The 13,372-nt window shown below is 44.6% G+C and overlaps 1 protein-coding gene across 8 annotated transcripts in view; it reads left to right on the top strand.

Moving 5' to 3' along the window:
* RNLS (renalase, FAD dependent amine oxidase) overlaps positions 1-13,372 on the top strand; it is an 81,732-nt gene that overhangs the window by 32,500 nt on the left and 35,860 nt on the right. The gene's annotated exons all lie outside the window — the stretch shown is intronic.

The following is a 13,372-nucleotide window of genomic DNA, read 5'->3' as shown; positions in this document are numbered from 1 at the left end:
GTTCCCAATGTTCCCAATGTTCCCAGTGCCCCCAGTACTCTCTTTGCTCCCAGTGCTCTCTTTGCTCCCAGTGCCTCCTGTCCAGGCTGTCCTGCCTGCAGCTCTCTGTGCTTGGCTCAGCCCCTGCCCAGCCCGTCAGGGCTGTGATGTGTCTGTGTTATATTATATATATTATATATATGCATCATTAAATATTGTATATATACATCAGGGATGGATCTCTGTGTTTCCTGCTCCAGGCTGTGCTGCAGGAAAACCAGAATTGCTGGCAGGGGTGGGGGAGTCACTGGGCTGCCTTAGACTGGGGAAGTTGTGTTTGGGTCTTGGCTCACATCCAGGCTGGGGAAGGAGAGAGGGTGCTCCCCCCAAGCCTGCAGGGTAAAGAACAACTTCCTAATATCTAATCTAAACCTAATATCTACTTTTAACCTTGCCTTCTTCACTTGAGGCCATTCCCCCTTGTCCTGTCCCTCCATTGCCATGGGAGAAGTGCTTTCCCAGCTCTCTTGGAGCCCCTCTGGGCTGCTGATATGACAGGAGAGACTTGGCAGGGGTCTCACAAATTGTTTAAAGTTTGGAAATTGTTCAGTCAGTGTCTTTTCCCTGCCCTCCACAGGCCATCCCTTCCTTCCCATTCTGAGTGGAGCCTGGTCTCTCAGATGACAATAAATCACATTTGGGTTCCCCTCTGGCCCTTCAGCAGAGAAATTCATTCAGGGTTTGCAGAAACCCTCAAAGATGGAACACCAAGTAGTGAACCACCTGCTTTTGAGGACTTTCCAGTTTTGTTGCCTCTTGAAGTGTTTTTCTGGGGCTGGCTGACCCTCTTGGAGTTGGGAATTCTCTGTCTATAGAGAAGTGCTGAGCCTCCTTAATTACCCCATCTCCCAGACATCTTTTTTCCCCCAGCTCCTTTTTAAGGTCAGAATTTGTCATTTCAGGCTGAAATTTAAGCTCTGCTCCTCCTTGCTACTCCAGCTTCCTGCATGGAAGGTACAGATCCTGCAGGGCTGCCCACTCAGGCAGACTTTGGGCCATTAGCAACTTTCCATTGCCATTTGCTTAATTGTGCACTTTTTAAAACTTCTTACCCATCTCTGCAGGAACCCACTAAAAACACCCACTGGCAGCTCCTCACCCATTTCACAGGATCAAGGAATCAGAGGATGGTTTGGGTTGGAAGGCACCTTAAAAATCATCCCCCTCCAACCCCCTGCCATGGGGCAGGGACACTTTCCACCAGACCTGATTGCTCTGTTCAAGCTGGCCTTGAAAATTTCTGGATTTATTGTATTTTTAGTGTATTTTAGCATGTCTCAGCTCCTGGTGGGCCTGAATAATTTTTCAGTTGGGTTGTGTGTTGTCTCAGCTTTTTCTGAAAAGGTGGAATGAGCTCTGAGCTTGCTCGGGGCAGGTGGTGGTGCTGAGCATTCAGTTACAGAACACAGGAATTTTTTAAGTTATTATAGGGACTTTCAGCTATTCTGCTTTTGATGGAGAGATCTGCTATGGTTCTGCTGTTCAGAAGAGTAAATAAAACCCACAGAGCATATTTGGGAGGAGAACAGCAGCTCTCTGGATGCTTCTCTTCAGCAGTGGCAGTGGAAATCTTTAAAGAGACTTTCAGACGTTCCGCACCGGCCAAGGCAACTGGAATTCTGAAAGTGTGTAACCCAAAATAAAAACTCCCTGCCAGTTCAGTAAAAGGAGCCATCCCATTGTTCCTTCTGAGTTCAGGGAGACAGAACATCTGGCAGAAGTGTCTGTTCATCTCAGTTTTTATGTGAGCCTTCCTTCTGGCCTGCCCCTCTCTGGAAACCTCCGTTCTGTGTTTCCCTCCTTTACTTTGGGTTTCCCTTGATTCATCCTTCACTTGCTTTTTAAGTACTGTTCCCTAAAACTTTGACACTTTTCCCTCAACTTCTTTTGTTTGTAAATCTGTTACCTCTACTGTATTTTCTGTTGTCTTTTCCTCCTGTCCTGTTGCCTTGCATTTAATGTTATTTTTCCTCTGTACAAACTGCCTTGCTTTTCTCATCTGCCCTTTTGCTTCTTTCCCTGCTCCTTTATCCAGTCCCAGTTTTTTCCCCTTTTCCCTCCTGCCTATCCCTTTGTATCCACTTCAGATTCTTCTTCTGCTGGAACACAGCAGAAATTATGTTTTTCCCCTCTCCCTTGCCCTTTTAGTTACTGAAATATGCACATAAGAATTCAAATGGGCTTCTAAAAATAGCAAAAGGATAAAACTGTTTGTTTCAGCTTTTCAGTCTTTGCTTTATTAGAACTTCTGGCAGGAAAGGCTCAGAAAGTCTAGAACTAATTCAGCTGCAGGGAACAAAAAAAAAAAAAGGCAAAAAAAAGGCAGCAAAATAAAACCTAGAAAGAAATATGGCCACAACTTATTTGATTTAAAACCACCCAGAATAAAACAAAAGCCCCAAATTTCATGTGTGCTCTGTGTATGGACAGTGTCAGTGTGGCATGTGTAATCCCAAGTGGCATTTTATGTCCTTGATTTCTGTCTCTTGATTTCTGTGAGGAGCTTTGTTGTGTTTTTCACAGTTCTGGTAGCTCAGATGAAACCCAGCAGAGCTTGGTGTGGGTTTAGAAAAGGAGAGGTTTGTCAGGGCCATTTTTAGAGGAGATGAGAGTCATGTAAAGGGTGAAAGATCTGATGGATGCGAATTCCTTCCTGCAGGAAATGTCTGTCCAGGCTGGCACTTGTGGAGCCCTGGCATTTTCCATTGTCCAAAAGCTTCTTCTTCCCCAGCAAGAGGATTTGCTTTGTAAGACTGCTTAAAGAATTCTCAGATGGAAGTAAATGGATTTGATTTTTTTTAAATTATTATCCTGTACACAATATTATGAATGTTAAACTTGAAATTCCATCCAAATTTTGATCTGTAGATGTTTGTGAGGTGATTATAAAGATCCCCAGCCCTGTGGTGCTCCAGTGTTATGTAGCTTTATCTCAGGATGAGGATTCCTGAGATTGTGTGTCCCAGATTCTCCTGGACTAATTATTACAGTGCAGAAACCTCCTAAAAATAAACTTTCTCATTAGCTACTAGGTTTTATAACAACTTTTCTCTTCAGAAAAGTTGTATTTTCCTCTTGGAAGAATAAACTTTATGGCTTTATTTCCTTCCCCATAACCCCCTGAAGTACTGGTAAGGCAAAAAGGCACCAAAAAAAAAAGTGTTTGGAGTGAATAAAAGGCTGAGACAGGGAGCTTTTGGATATGATTATATATAAAGATTATATATGTATATAAAATATATAAAAAATATATTTTATATAAATATGTATATTTATATAAAAATATATATGATTATATATATCTTTATATATAATCATATATATATATGATATGATTATATATATATATCATATATCATATGATATTATATATATTATACATCATTATATATCATATATATATATGATTATATATAAAGATAATCACAAAAAGCTTCTAGTGCCAGGTAGTGGAGTTCTGTGTTTGTATATATATTATATATATAAAACCATATATATTTACATATATAAATATATATATTATATATATAAAGATTATATATAATATAAATATATATTTATATATTTATATATATTTATATAAAAATATATAAAGATTATATATATCTTTATATATAATCATATTTATATATATATGATTATATATAAAGATAATCACAAAAAGCTTCTAGTGCCAGGTAGTGGAGTTCTGTGTTTTTGTGTGTGTGTATATATACATATATATATATATATAAATGTTCTGTGTTTGTATATATATATAATATATATAAATATATGTATTTATATAAAATATATATAAAGATAATCACAAAAGCTTCTAGTGCCAGGTAGTGGAGTTCTGTGTTTGCACAGGCAGAATTGTGGTGGATTGTATGAAGCAAATATTTGTTTTCTCTGGTGATGAGGAGGGAAATGAGTGTCTTTGCCTTGTGTCACCTCTCTGCCTTATCCCCTGCTTTCTTCCCTTTAAACCTACTGCACCTCCCTCCTGCTTGTCTTCCAGGTGTTGACAAACCAAGCTCAGTTCTCTTGGCTGTGTCTTAGCAGGATGAGAATTTACCCTCTGAAATCATTTGTATGCCTTTAGAAGCTTGAAAGCCTCATTGGGAGTTTAAATTACATTTAAATGGATTCAGTGTTTCAGCTCGTGATGAGATTTCTCCCAACAGCAGAAAATCACAGACTTCCTCCAAATATAATTTAGGGGTTTTTTTTATATTGCAAATATTTGTGTGTGATTTGTCATTAATTTCCTAGCACCACTGGCATGTCCCTGTGCCAGTGCCTTTCCTCCTTTCTCACTGGTGACTTTGTCATCCTGATCTTTTTGCACGTTCCACAGCAGGTGGAATGAGCAGGGGGATTTGATATTTTGTGAGTTTTCAGCTCACCCATCCAAGGGAGAGCACAGAGCTTTATCAGATGGGAAAAATCATCTTTTTGCTGCAGCTCTGCTCTCCTGGGGGGCTTCAGGAATAGAATCATAAGTTTGGAAGGGACCTTAAAACTCATCCCATCCCAGCCCTGCCATGGCAGGGACACCTTCCACTGTCCCAGGCTGCTCCAGCCTGGCCTTGGGCACTGCCAGGGATGCAGGGGCAGCCCCAGCTGCTCTGGGCACCCTGTGCCAGGCCTGCCCACCCTGCCAGGGAACAATTCCTCATTCCCAAGATCCCACCTAACCCTACTTTCTTCCAGTTTGGAGCCATTCCCCCTTGGCCAGGCCCTTGTAATGAGTCTCCATCTTTTTTGTTGGCTGCTCCAAGCACTGAAAGGTCAAAATTTGGTCACCCCAAAGCTTCTCCTCTCCAGGCTGAAGAATCCCAGCTCTCAGCCTTTCACACTAAGACTGCCTTCAGACCCCTTTTCTCTTTGGGATTTGTTCTCTGCTGCAGTTTTTGTTTTTCCTTCTGTGCTTTCATACTGCTCTGTGCTTTCCTGTGGTGGAAGCAGGATAGATTGGGCAGCTGATAAGGTATTTCCTGTCAGGAATCACCTCCATAAGGGGATCATTCTTTGCAGATTTAATAAAAGAAAACCATACTAAATTCTGGTTTTGTTTGTACCATCGTGGCTTGCATCTCTTGGAGAAGTCAGGTGTCCAACTTATTTCAAGTTACTGCAAATTTACTAATCAGGTTTTTATTCAAGCACAGCACATTATAAACCATCAAACACTTTTCTGATGCATCTATCTGAAGAGACAATAAATGTCTCACTGTTCTCTGTCATAACCAAAAAAAACCATTCAAGACTTGTCTTACTCCTAATTTGTTATTTTTTTTTTGTCTAAACCAGATCCAAAGGGAGGATCTGGGGAATCTATAAATATAGGAATAAATAATATTTTATATTTATATATAAATATATGAATAATAGGAATCTGAACAGGAAGAGGATGGTCTGAGATTTGCCCCAGTACTTCAAGGTTTTGCAAAATCCCCATCAGCATGCACTGAGGTTCTGCTCAGGAGGGGGTGGAAATGAGCAGAGCTGGTGGAGGACCCATCTGAGGATGGTAAAATACAGAGGCAACTCCAGGCCAAACCCCTGGAAGGAGGAGAAGCAGCCTGGAAGCATTTAAGCTAAATTGTGTGACAGATAGAAACTCACAGTCATTAATAATATCAAAAAAGGGAGGCTGTTTATGATGAATTGAGAAAACAAAGCTTAATGCTGAGAATGAGCAGTAGGATAGACATCCAGAAATTCCCTACAGATGTGCAAGGTCATTTAGCTCCCCAGCAAGCATTTTTCTTAACTAAGTAAGGCAGCAGACAGACCCTTCAGTATTTAACAGAGTCTTTCCTTAGCAGTAAAAGCCACATGGGAAGCACAGCTGGACTGGCAGGGAGGAGGGGATGGCAGCAAAACCCTTCTTGGCTGTGCCTTCCTCTTCAGCTCTGCCTTTTTGGGAGGAGGGGGACTGCTAATTCCCACAGCATCAGGAGGAAGAGCATCATAATTCAGATTCAACAGGAGAAAAGCTGTGCCTTGGGGAGGTGACCATGGTGGCTCCTGTGCAGGTTCCTGCTCTTTGTGATCCCCTGGAGTGGCTGCAGCTCTGCATTCCAGAGGCTCCAGAGGTGATGGGGTGGCTCAGGGGCCTGTGGCTCCTCAGCCTGGAGGAGACAGCTCTGTGTCAGGAGTGTGGAGCTCTCCCCAGCACTGGAAAGCCCAGGAAGGCTGCTTGGAGTGACTCAGAACATTCCCAAAATCAGAGGTCCAAGTAGAGGTAATACTGAAACTTATTAGTCCAGCCTGAATGGGGGGGAAAAATCCCCTACAAGTCACCCCAAGGGGGTTCTTTTCAAAGTTGAATGCAATTTCTTTGACTTTTTATGTGCACAGCTCTACCCTGTACTCCTTCCTTCTGCATCCTCCTGGTAATGAACCAGATGCACTTTAAAAAGAGAAGAAAATATGTTAATATCTCCTCTTAAGTGGAAATTTCCAGAGGCCAGCTGAATCCTTCCTCAATAATTAATGCCTGAAAGCATTTTCCTCCAGTTCTGATTTAAATGGAAATAGCTTTGGTGTCTGATATTGTAGAGCTGCACTGCACTGCCTGGTATTGCTTTTTACAGGGCTTGATGTGAGCTGGGCAACAAGGAAGGGTTTCCAGGAGTCTGCCTTTACTGGCACCTTGTGGGAGAATCCCAATTGCTGTGTCCCAGCCCTACAGGCCATTAGGGTCTTGCTGCAGCCCAGAAACCACAAACATCAGGCAGATCTAATTCAATTTATTTATGTGTTTCTTCTGCCCGAGTCACAGCACGGAGCAATAATCCAACCTCTTGCTTCGTTGCCTTGAAAAGCCTTTCATGCAATTTCAGCAACTGGTGGAATATTTAAAGAAAAGAAATCCTCCTGGCTTTATTATTCAGCTCAATGCTGTGTGTACAGTAGGTGAAGAAGTTATTTGCTAAATGTTTTATGATGGTGATTATGTAAGTAATGAGCTTTGTACGTTTTGGCACCAGAGAGTACCAGAACTGTGTGGAGTACTTTGGAACTTGATGTAGGAAGGAAGCTTAATTTGCAAATTAATCCAGTTTCATCTTCCTGCTGTGCCCTGTCATTACAGAGGACTTAGAGGAGCTTCCTTCCTACATCAAGTCACAGAGTAACTTCTGCAAATTAATTTGCAGATTAATCTGGGGGAAATGTGACAATGAGCTTTATTTTTTATAGCCAGGCTTTTCCAAGTCTCTTACCTCAGAGGTAAGATCTTACATCTATGTAGAGATCCCCGAATAAATCAGATTTTCTTAAAGATGTCTTTGGTTTCTGTCAACATCAGTGCCAGCCACAGGAGCTAGTTGGGCTCTGTGAGAATAACACAGTAAAAATGTGGTTTTGTATGGAAACTGGATTTGCAGTCCTGCTAATCTGCCATGTGTATCATCTGCATCTCCCTCTGAATGCTTACAAAGCAGGAACTGGAGTGTACACGTGCATTTTATGTTTTATTTGAGCTTTATTGACTAATTTCTCAGGGTTCTTTCTAAGTGAATCTAAATTTCCAGGCATGCCCAAAATCTCCTGGAAAATTCTGGGCTCCTTAATTCCTTGCTGGAAGGAGTTACTCTCTACTGGAGGCTGCACAGCCAAACCAAACTGGAAGAAATTTCCCAGCTGAAATGTGGGTATTTTGAACCATGACAGGACTGGCTTCCTTTCCCCAGGCAGGTTGTGCTGTAACCACAGGAAGGGTTTGGGTGCTGAGAAATTATTGTTATTGTCTCACTCAGTTATTGTCTTCTCCTTTAGTTCTACTTGCTTGTAAATGTCATATCCTGTTCTTCCCGGGGTGGAAGCTTAGCAGAGGTTCACATTTTGAAGTGTCATTAATTTTGGATCAAAACCATGGATGCAATAACCCACAGGGAGCTGCATTTCCATGCTGTGGTGTGTGGGCATTGCACGACCAGATTTTGGGTTGAGAGTCAGCCTCTGCCCTAGCTGCTCATCCCTCCAAGTAACCAGTTATTGGAAAATTGAAAAACTGTTTTCTTTATGAATACAAACATGAGGAAATGTGAATATGATGACAGCATTTGCATTAAACCCACCTGAGAGTGAGCATGCTGGCTGGAGAGAGCAGTGTGGAGCTGTGCGTAATGCAGGGTAAAAATATGGAACTGAGGATGGAGGATAGTGGTTTGCCAAATTTAAAAATTTAGTTGTCTGTTAAAAGTAACAAAAATTATTATTGCTTTGGAGAACAGAGCTGGTTTTTGGGTTTTTTTGGAAAAAAAGTATGAGTTGAGCATTGAAGTGTTTGGCAAAGATGCCACAGAGCTTCTCCCCTGGTTCCTCATCCCTCCTCTCTTCTTTTTAATTTTTTAAATTTTTTTTGCCCTTCCTCCAGGAGACAGGAGTGGGTGGCTCTCAGCCCCTGTGCCAGCTTTGCCCCCTGTTCTAGGAAAGGTGCAATTCCATTCCTCTGTTGGTTCAGAACTTGAACTCGTGTGGTTGTGCAGATGAATGGAAATGTTTCTAGTGAAAATGCAAGGTTTTAGTTTAATACTGAGTGAGATACTGAGGACAAGGAGCAATGGCCATAAACTTAAACACAGGGTGTTCCACCTCAACAGGAGGCAGAATTTGTTTCCATGAGGGTGGCAGAGCTGCCTGGCAAGGGTGTGGAGTCTCCTCTCTGGATTCATCCCAAGCCCACCTGGAGGTGCTGCTCCTGTCTTGGCTGGGGGTTGGACTGGATCATCTCCAGAGGTCCCTTCAGCCCCAACTCTCCTGTGATTCTGTGAATTCCCAATCATCTCATCAAGAGCAGCTGATGGACAGTTATCCAAGCTTAGTTCTCAAAATCAGAAACTTCATAAAAAAACTCAGTTGTGCTGCCTTTTTCTCCCCCAACATCTCTTTTCTTCTTCATCATCTACATTTCTACATGTGCCTTTCCTTCATGTGCCACAGACTTGAGATAACAAAGCTTTGTGCCAAGTGAGCCAGGGCTGCTGTGATTTGAAGTAATTATTTAGGTCCTTGTTCTTGCAAACACACATATAGAGGTGAGCAGGGTTATTCCAGCATTGGGAAGAATATCACAGCAATAACTGCATTTAGTGACCATTTCAGTGCAGACACAGCCATGGCTGGTTTTAACTGTTACTCTGCCTTTTTAAAAATAAAAAAAAAAAAACCAAAACCAACCCAACAAACTTCTGAGCTGTTTGATAAGGAAGCTGGATTAAAAGTGGAGCCTTTCTCATAACCTCTGCTCCCTCCCACGCAGAGCAGCAGCGGGAACGGGCTGCGGCCAGCGCGGTGGCACGGGGCCAGTGGCATGGCCACTGCTGAGAGCCTGGCCTGCAGGGCCTGTCCTTTCTCCCCATGCAGCTGGAGAGCTCAGGGCAGCAGCTCCTGCCTCTGGAGAGCAGTGGGAGAGGTCCCTGCTGGGCAAGCAGAGGTGCCCATCCAAGCAGGCTGTGGTGTGTGAGTGAATGTTGTGATAACGCCAGCCCAAGCCACCTCCTGAGCAGAGCTGTGACAATGAACTGTCCCTGCAGATACCATCTGAGCTGCCCATTGTGCTGGGTGAATCTCTGGAGATCCCTCAGCCTGATACCTGAGCTGAAAATAGCTTTGTAGCCGTTTAACCACAGTTTCCTTTTCAGCTTTCAGAGCAGTGGTGGGCACTGGGCACTCACAGATGCCCTGCCACCAGCAGAGTCTGGGTCATGTGTGGGGATTTGCTGCAAGTAGAATCTTAAGCAAAGCAGGCTAAGGAAGCCACAAAACCTCTTGGGGCACAGGGTCAGTGGTGGGGTTATTGAGGGCATAGCTGTGAGAGAGGCAGGTGGTCACTGAAATCAAGTGGGAGGAAAAATGAAGAAGGTGGAGGAAGCTGCAGGGTGGCTGGGCAGTGACAAAGTCACAAAGTTCAAGCCAGGCTCTAATGCTATTCCCATCAAAATGGAATTATTAGAATAAGAAGTTTAGAGTGAAAGAAATTAAGGTGAAAAAGAGCCATCTTCTCCTGAAGTACAAAGTCCAGCATCCTCATATTTTGCAGTTTTTATAGCACTTTCATTCCTTCAAAGTACTGCCAAAGGGGTTTTTTTTTCCTTACTGCTTTGGTGGCTGGTCATGTCTATTAGCTCTAGATTTAGTCACCTTGGCAATACCTTAATAAGGGATTTTGAGCATTCTAGGCAGTGGCTGCTGTGCACTAAAGCAGAAGATAGTTCTGGCTGTTTGTTACCCTTTCTTGGAGCTGCTGATTGTCAGGATGCAAAATCCCCCCTGCCACTCAGCAAGGCTGGCTGGTGAAACAAAGTGAGGGTTTTCCCTCTCATCCCTGGAAGCCTTTAAAGCAGGATCTTGGTTTCTTTGCCCAAGTTTGCCCCCACACCCTTGGGGTCATGCAAGATCTGGCTCCAGGCGTCCCAGCTGAGCTCTGATGTCATGTGGTGACTTCATGGGGACATGAGTCCCCACAAGCTTTTACCAGTGCTGAATTAGCAATAGTGAAACTTTCCAAAACAAGTCTTGTTTTAAATACTTCTCACATGGCAGCATCTGGTGTTCCCTGCAGTCCTGACATGGTTTCAGCCCCCTGAGTCCTGCACTGAGCCATGGTGGCTCTTGCCCATCTCTGCCTGCACAAAGGTGCAGCAGGGAGCCCAGCCCTTGCTGGATTCTCTGACAATGGCCAGGAGCTGGTGGTGAGGGATGCAGCTGTGCCCTCCTGCAGTGCCTCTCTGCAAAGCAGGGTGTCTTCCCACTGCCAGAGGGCAGGGCTGGATGGGATATTGGGAATTAGGAATTGTTCCCTGGCAGGCTGGGCAGGCCCTGGCACAGCTGGGGCTGCCCCTGGATCCCTGGCAGTGCCCAAGGCCAGGCTGGATGGAGCTTGGAGCATCCTAGCACAGTGGAAGGTGTCCCTGCCCGTGGCAGAGATGATTTTTAAGGTCCCTTCCAACCCAAACCAGTCTGTGATTCCGTGATGTTGCAACCTCCTCCTGCACTTTCTGGCAGAAAGAGCAAAAAGCCCGGGGTGAAACCTTGATCACCCCAGTCAGTTCCAGGCTGTTGGAGCAGCTGGGTTTATTTTTGCCTCCCTGGCTCTGTGTGGGAGGCTGGGCTCCCTCCTTCATGGCATGGTGCCCGTGCTCCCAGCCTGCCAGCTCCAGCCTTGGCCCTGATGGCATCTCTGGGTCCTCTCCTTCCCACAACACCAGTGAGGCAGCGAGGTGACATTAAAGCCCTGGAACAGCAGATAAAAGGCCCTGGCTGTATTTATTGAGTGCTACAGATAAGTAATCCACTCTGCTGTCAGTGTCTGCAGAAACAGCAAATAAAGTATACATGGCCCTTGCTTTGATGTGATGAAATCTCCAGAGGACACTCACTTCAGTGGTGCTCACAGTGCAGCTGGAGCTGAGTCTTGCAGTGGAAAATACAAGATTTTCATGTCTTCATGCATTGCTTTAAAAATATCACTATGGCTCTATGCTGGGCAATTCTATGTTCTAAAAGCTTGGGTTGTTTTGTTATTTTGGTTTTTTATTTTTTTTTTCCCCAAAATGTTATTAAAATCATCGTAACCGTTTTTGTTGGAAGGGGAAAAGTTAATAGTTATTTTGTGGTTTCATACCCAGCGTTAAAACAACAGTCTGGTTTTCATTTAAACCAATCAAAGTATGGAAATTCAAAATGAAGGTTCTCTCCATGTCCTTAGATCAACTTGTTGGCCTTGCTGAAATGCATAATGGATGGAGCAGGGGAAAAACCTCAATCCTACAGCTCTTAGCTTTGTTTTTGCACATAGCTCAGCTTTTTTTGTTGCTGGATTTCAAATTTGACGTCACTTTCTTGCCTGGCTTCTCAAGCTATAGAAACTTCCTCCATTTGGTAAATATGCAGCTGCTTAGAACCCAGTGAACCACAGACTTTTTTTTTTTTTTTGAAGAACCTAAGCAGTAGTGAAGGAAATTAGTTGGCAAACACATGTTGGTAATTGAATTAATGCACTTTCAAATTTTCAAATTTTGGGGTATGAAGCTGACTGTTGGGGATGATGGGTTTTAGTCAGTTCTGGTTTATGGTGTGGTCAGAAAGAGACCAGAGGCACAGCTGGGGCACAGGAAACCCCAGGCAGCCCCAGGGGAGCAGCCCTGGGATGGGGTGCTGGGGGATCCCCCTGCTGAGGGATGCCCTGATGTGGCCCCAGTGACCTGGGACAGCTGCCCTGAGCCTGGCCAGGGCTCCAGGGCCCTCCTGCTTCCAGCCTGCAGGTTCCCTCCCAGCTCTGGCTTAGCCTGGGGGTCTGGAGGAACCTTTTTTCTCAGAAAGGGGTGCTCAGGCCTTGGCAGGGGCTGCCCAGGGAGCTTTGCAGTGCCCAGCCCTGCAGGTGTCCCAGCAAGGGCTGCAGGTGGCACTCAGTGCTCTGGGCTGGGGACAAGGTGGGCACTGGGCACAGCTGGCACTCCATGGGCTGGCAGGGATTTTCCAGCCTCAGGGATCTTGTGTGAGCTCCTCTGGGGTTCACATGTCACCAGGTGAGCAGCCTGTCACTGTCCCCAAACACCTGCAGGCGCTGGGCACTGCAGCCTGTCCTCAGCCTGTTTCTCCTCCTTTCCTCTCCCCAGGTTTTGTGCCTTGGTCAGTGTTTCTTTCTGCTCTCCCCATTTCTCTGTTCCCCAGCATATTCGTGGGGAAAATGTGAAAAAAACTCCCCAAGTTTTTTCAGGTTTTTTTTTCCCCTTGGGGACATTTCAGGGTGGGTTTCTGGTGGGATTTGAGGCGGAATCTGACTTGTGATCCTCTGATATGCTGGGCATTAGGTCAGGCTGATGGGGGAGACCCACCAGGAGCCCCTCAGCTGGGAGAGCTGGCAGGACACAGTGCTGTGCCATGAGTTTGGTCAGCCTGCCCCATTGTGGGGTGAGCTGTTCCTTTCTTCATGCAGCATCAGCTGAGCTGTTGTCTCTGCTGTGTGCTGCTCCTGCTCACAGAAGCCTTGGACATCCATCCAGTCACAGGAGGAGAGAGACATGGGACTGAGCTCCACAATTAGCCAAGCTGGTGGATTTCCCTGTGGCATGAAATTAAATAGTATTTGAATGCTCACCGTGGGGCTAATGCTACTTTGTGCAGCTTTTTATGAAGATTACAAAATTGCAGCAAAAAGCAGATCTTGCTGTAATTAGAAGATAGAAGAGTTAATCATGGGGAGGAATTAGGATTCATGCTTGCTCTGAAATTTTCCAAACTGCTTTAAAATTCCTTCAGCTGAAGGAGCTGAACTTCATTCTGATGCTTTTGCAGGCTGAAGTGTGGTTTTCTTCATTCATTTGAATTGCAG

Source organism: Agelaius phoeniceus, chromosome 9 (assembly GCF_051311805.1).
Source record: "Agelaius phoeniceus isolate bAgePho1 chromosome 9, bAgePho1.hap1, whole genome shotgun sequence".
NCBI lineage: Eukaryota > Metazoa > Chordata > Aves > Passeriformes > Icteridae > Agelaius > Agelaius phoeniceus.
The sequence above is the reverse complement of the archived record's forward strand: the minus strand, read 5'-3'. Positions and strand labels throughout refer to the sequence as shown.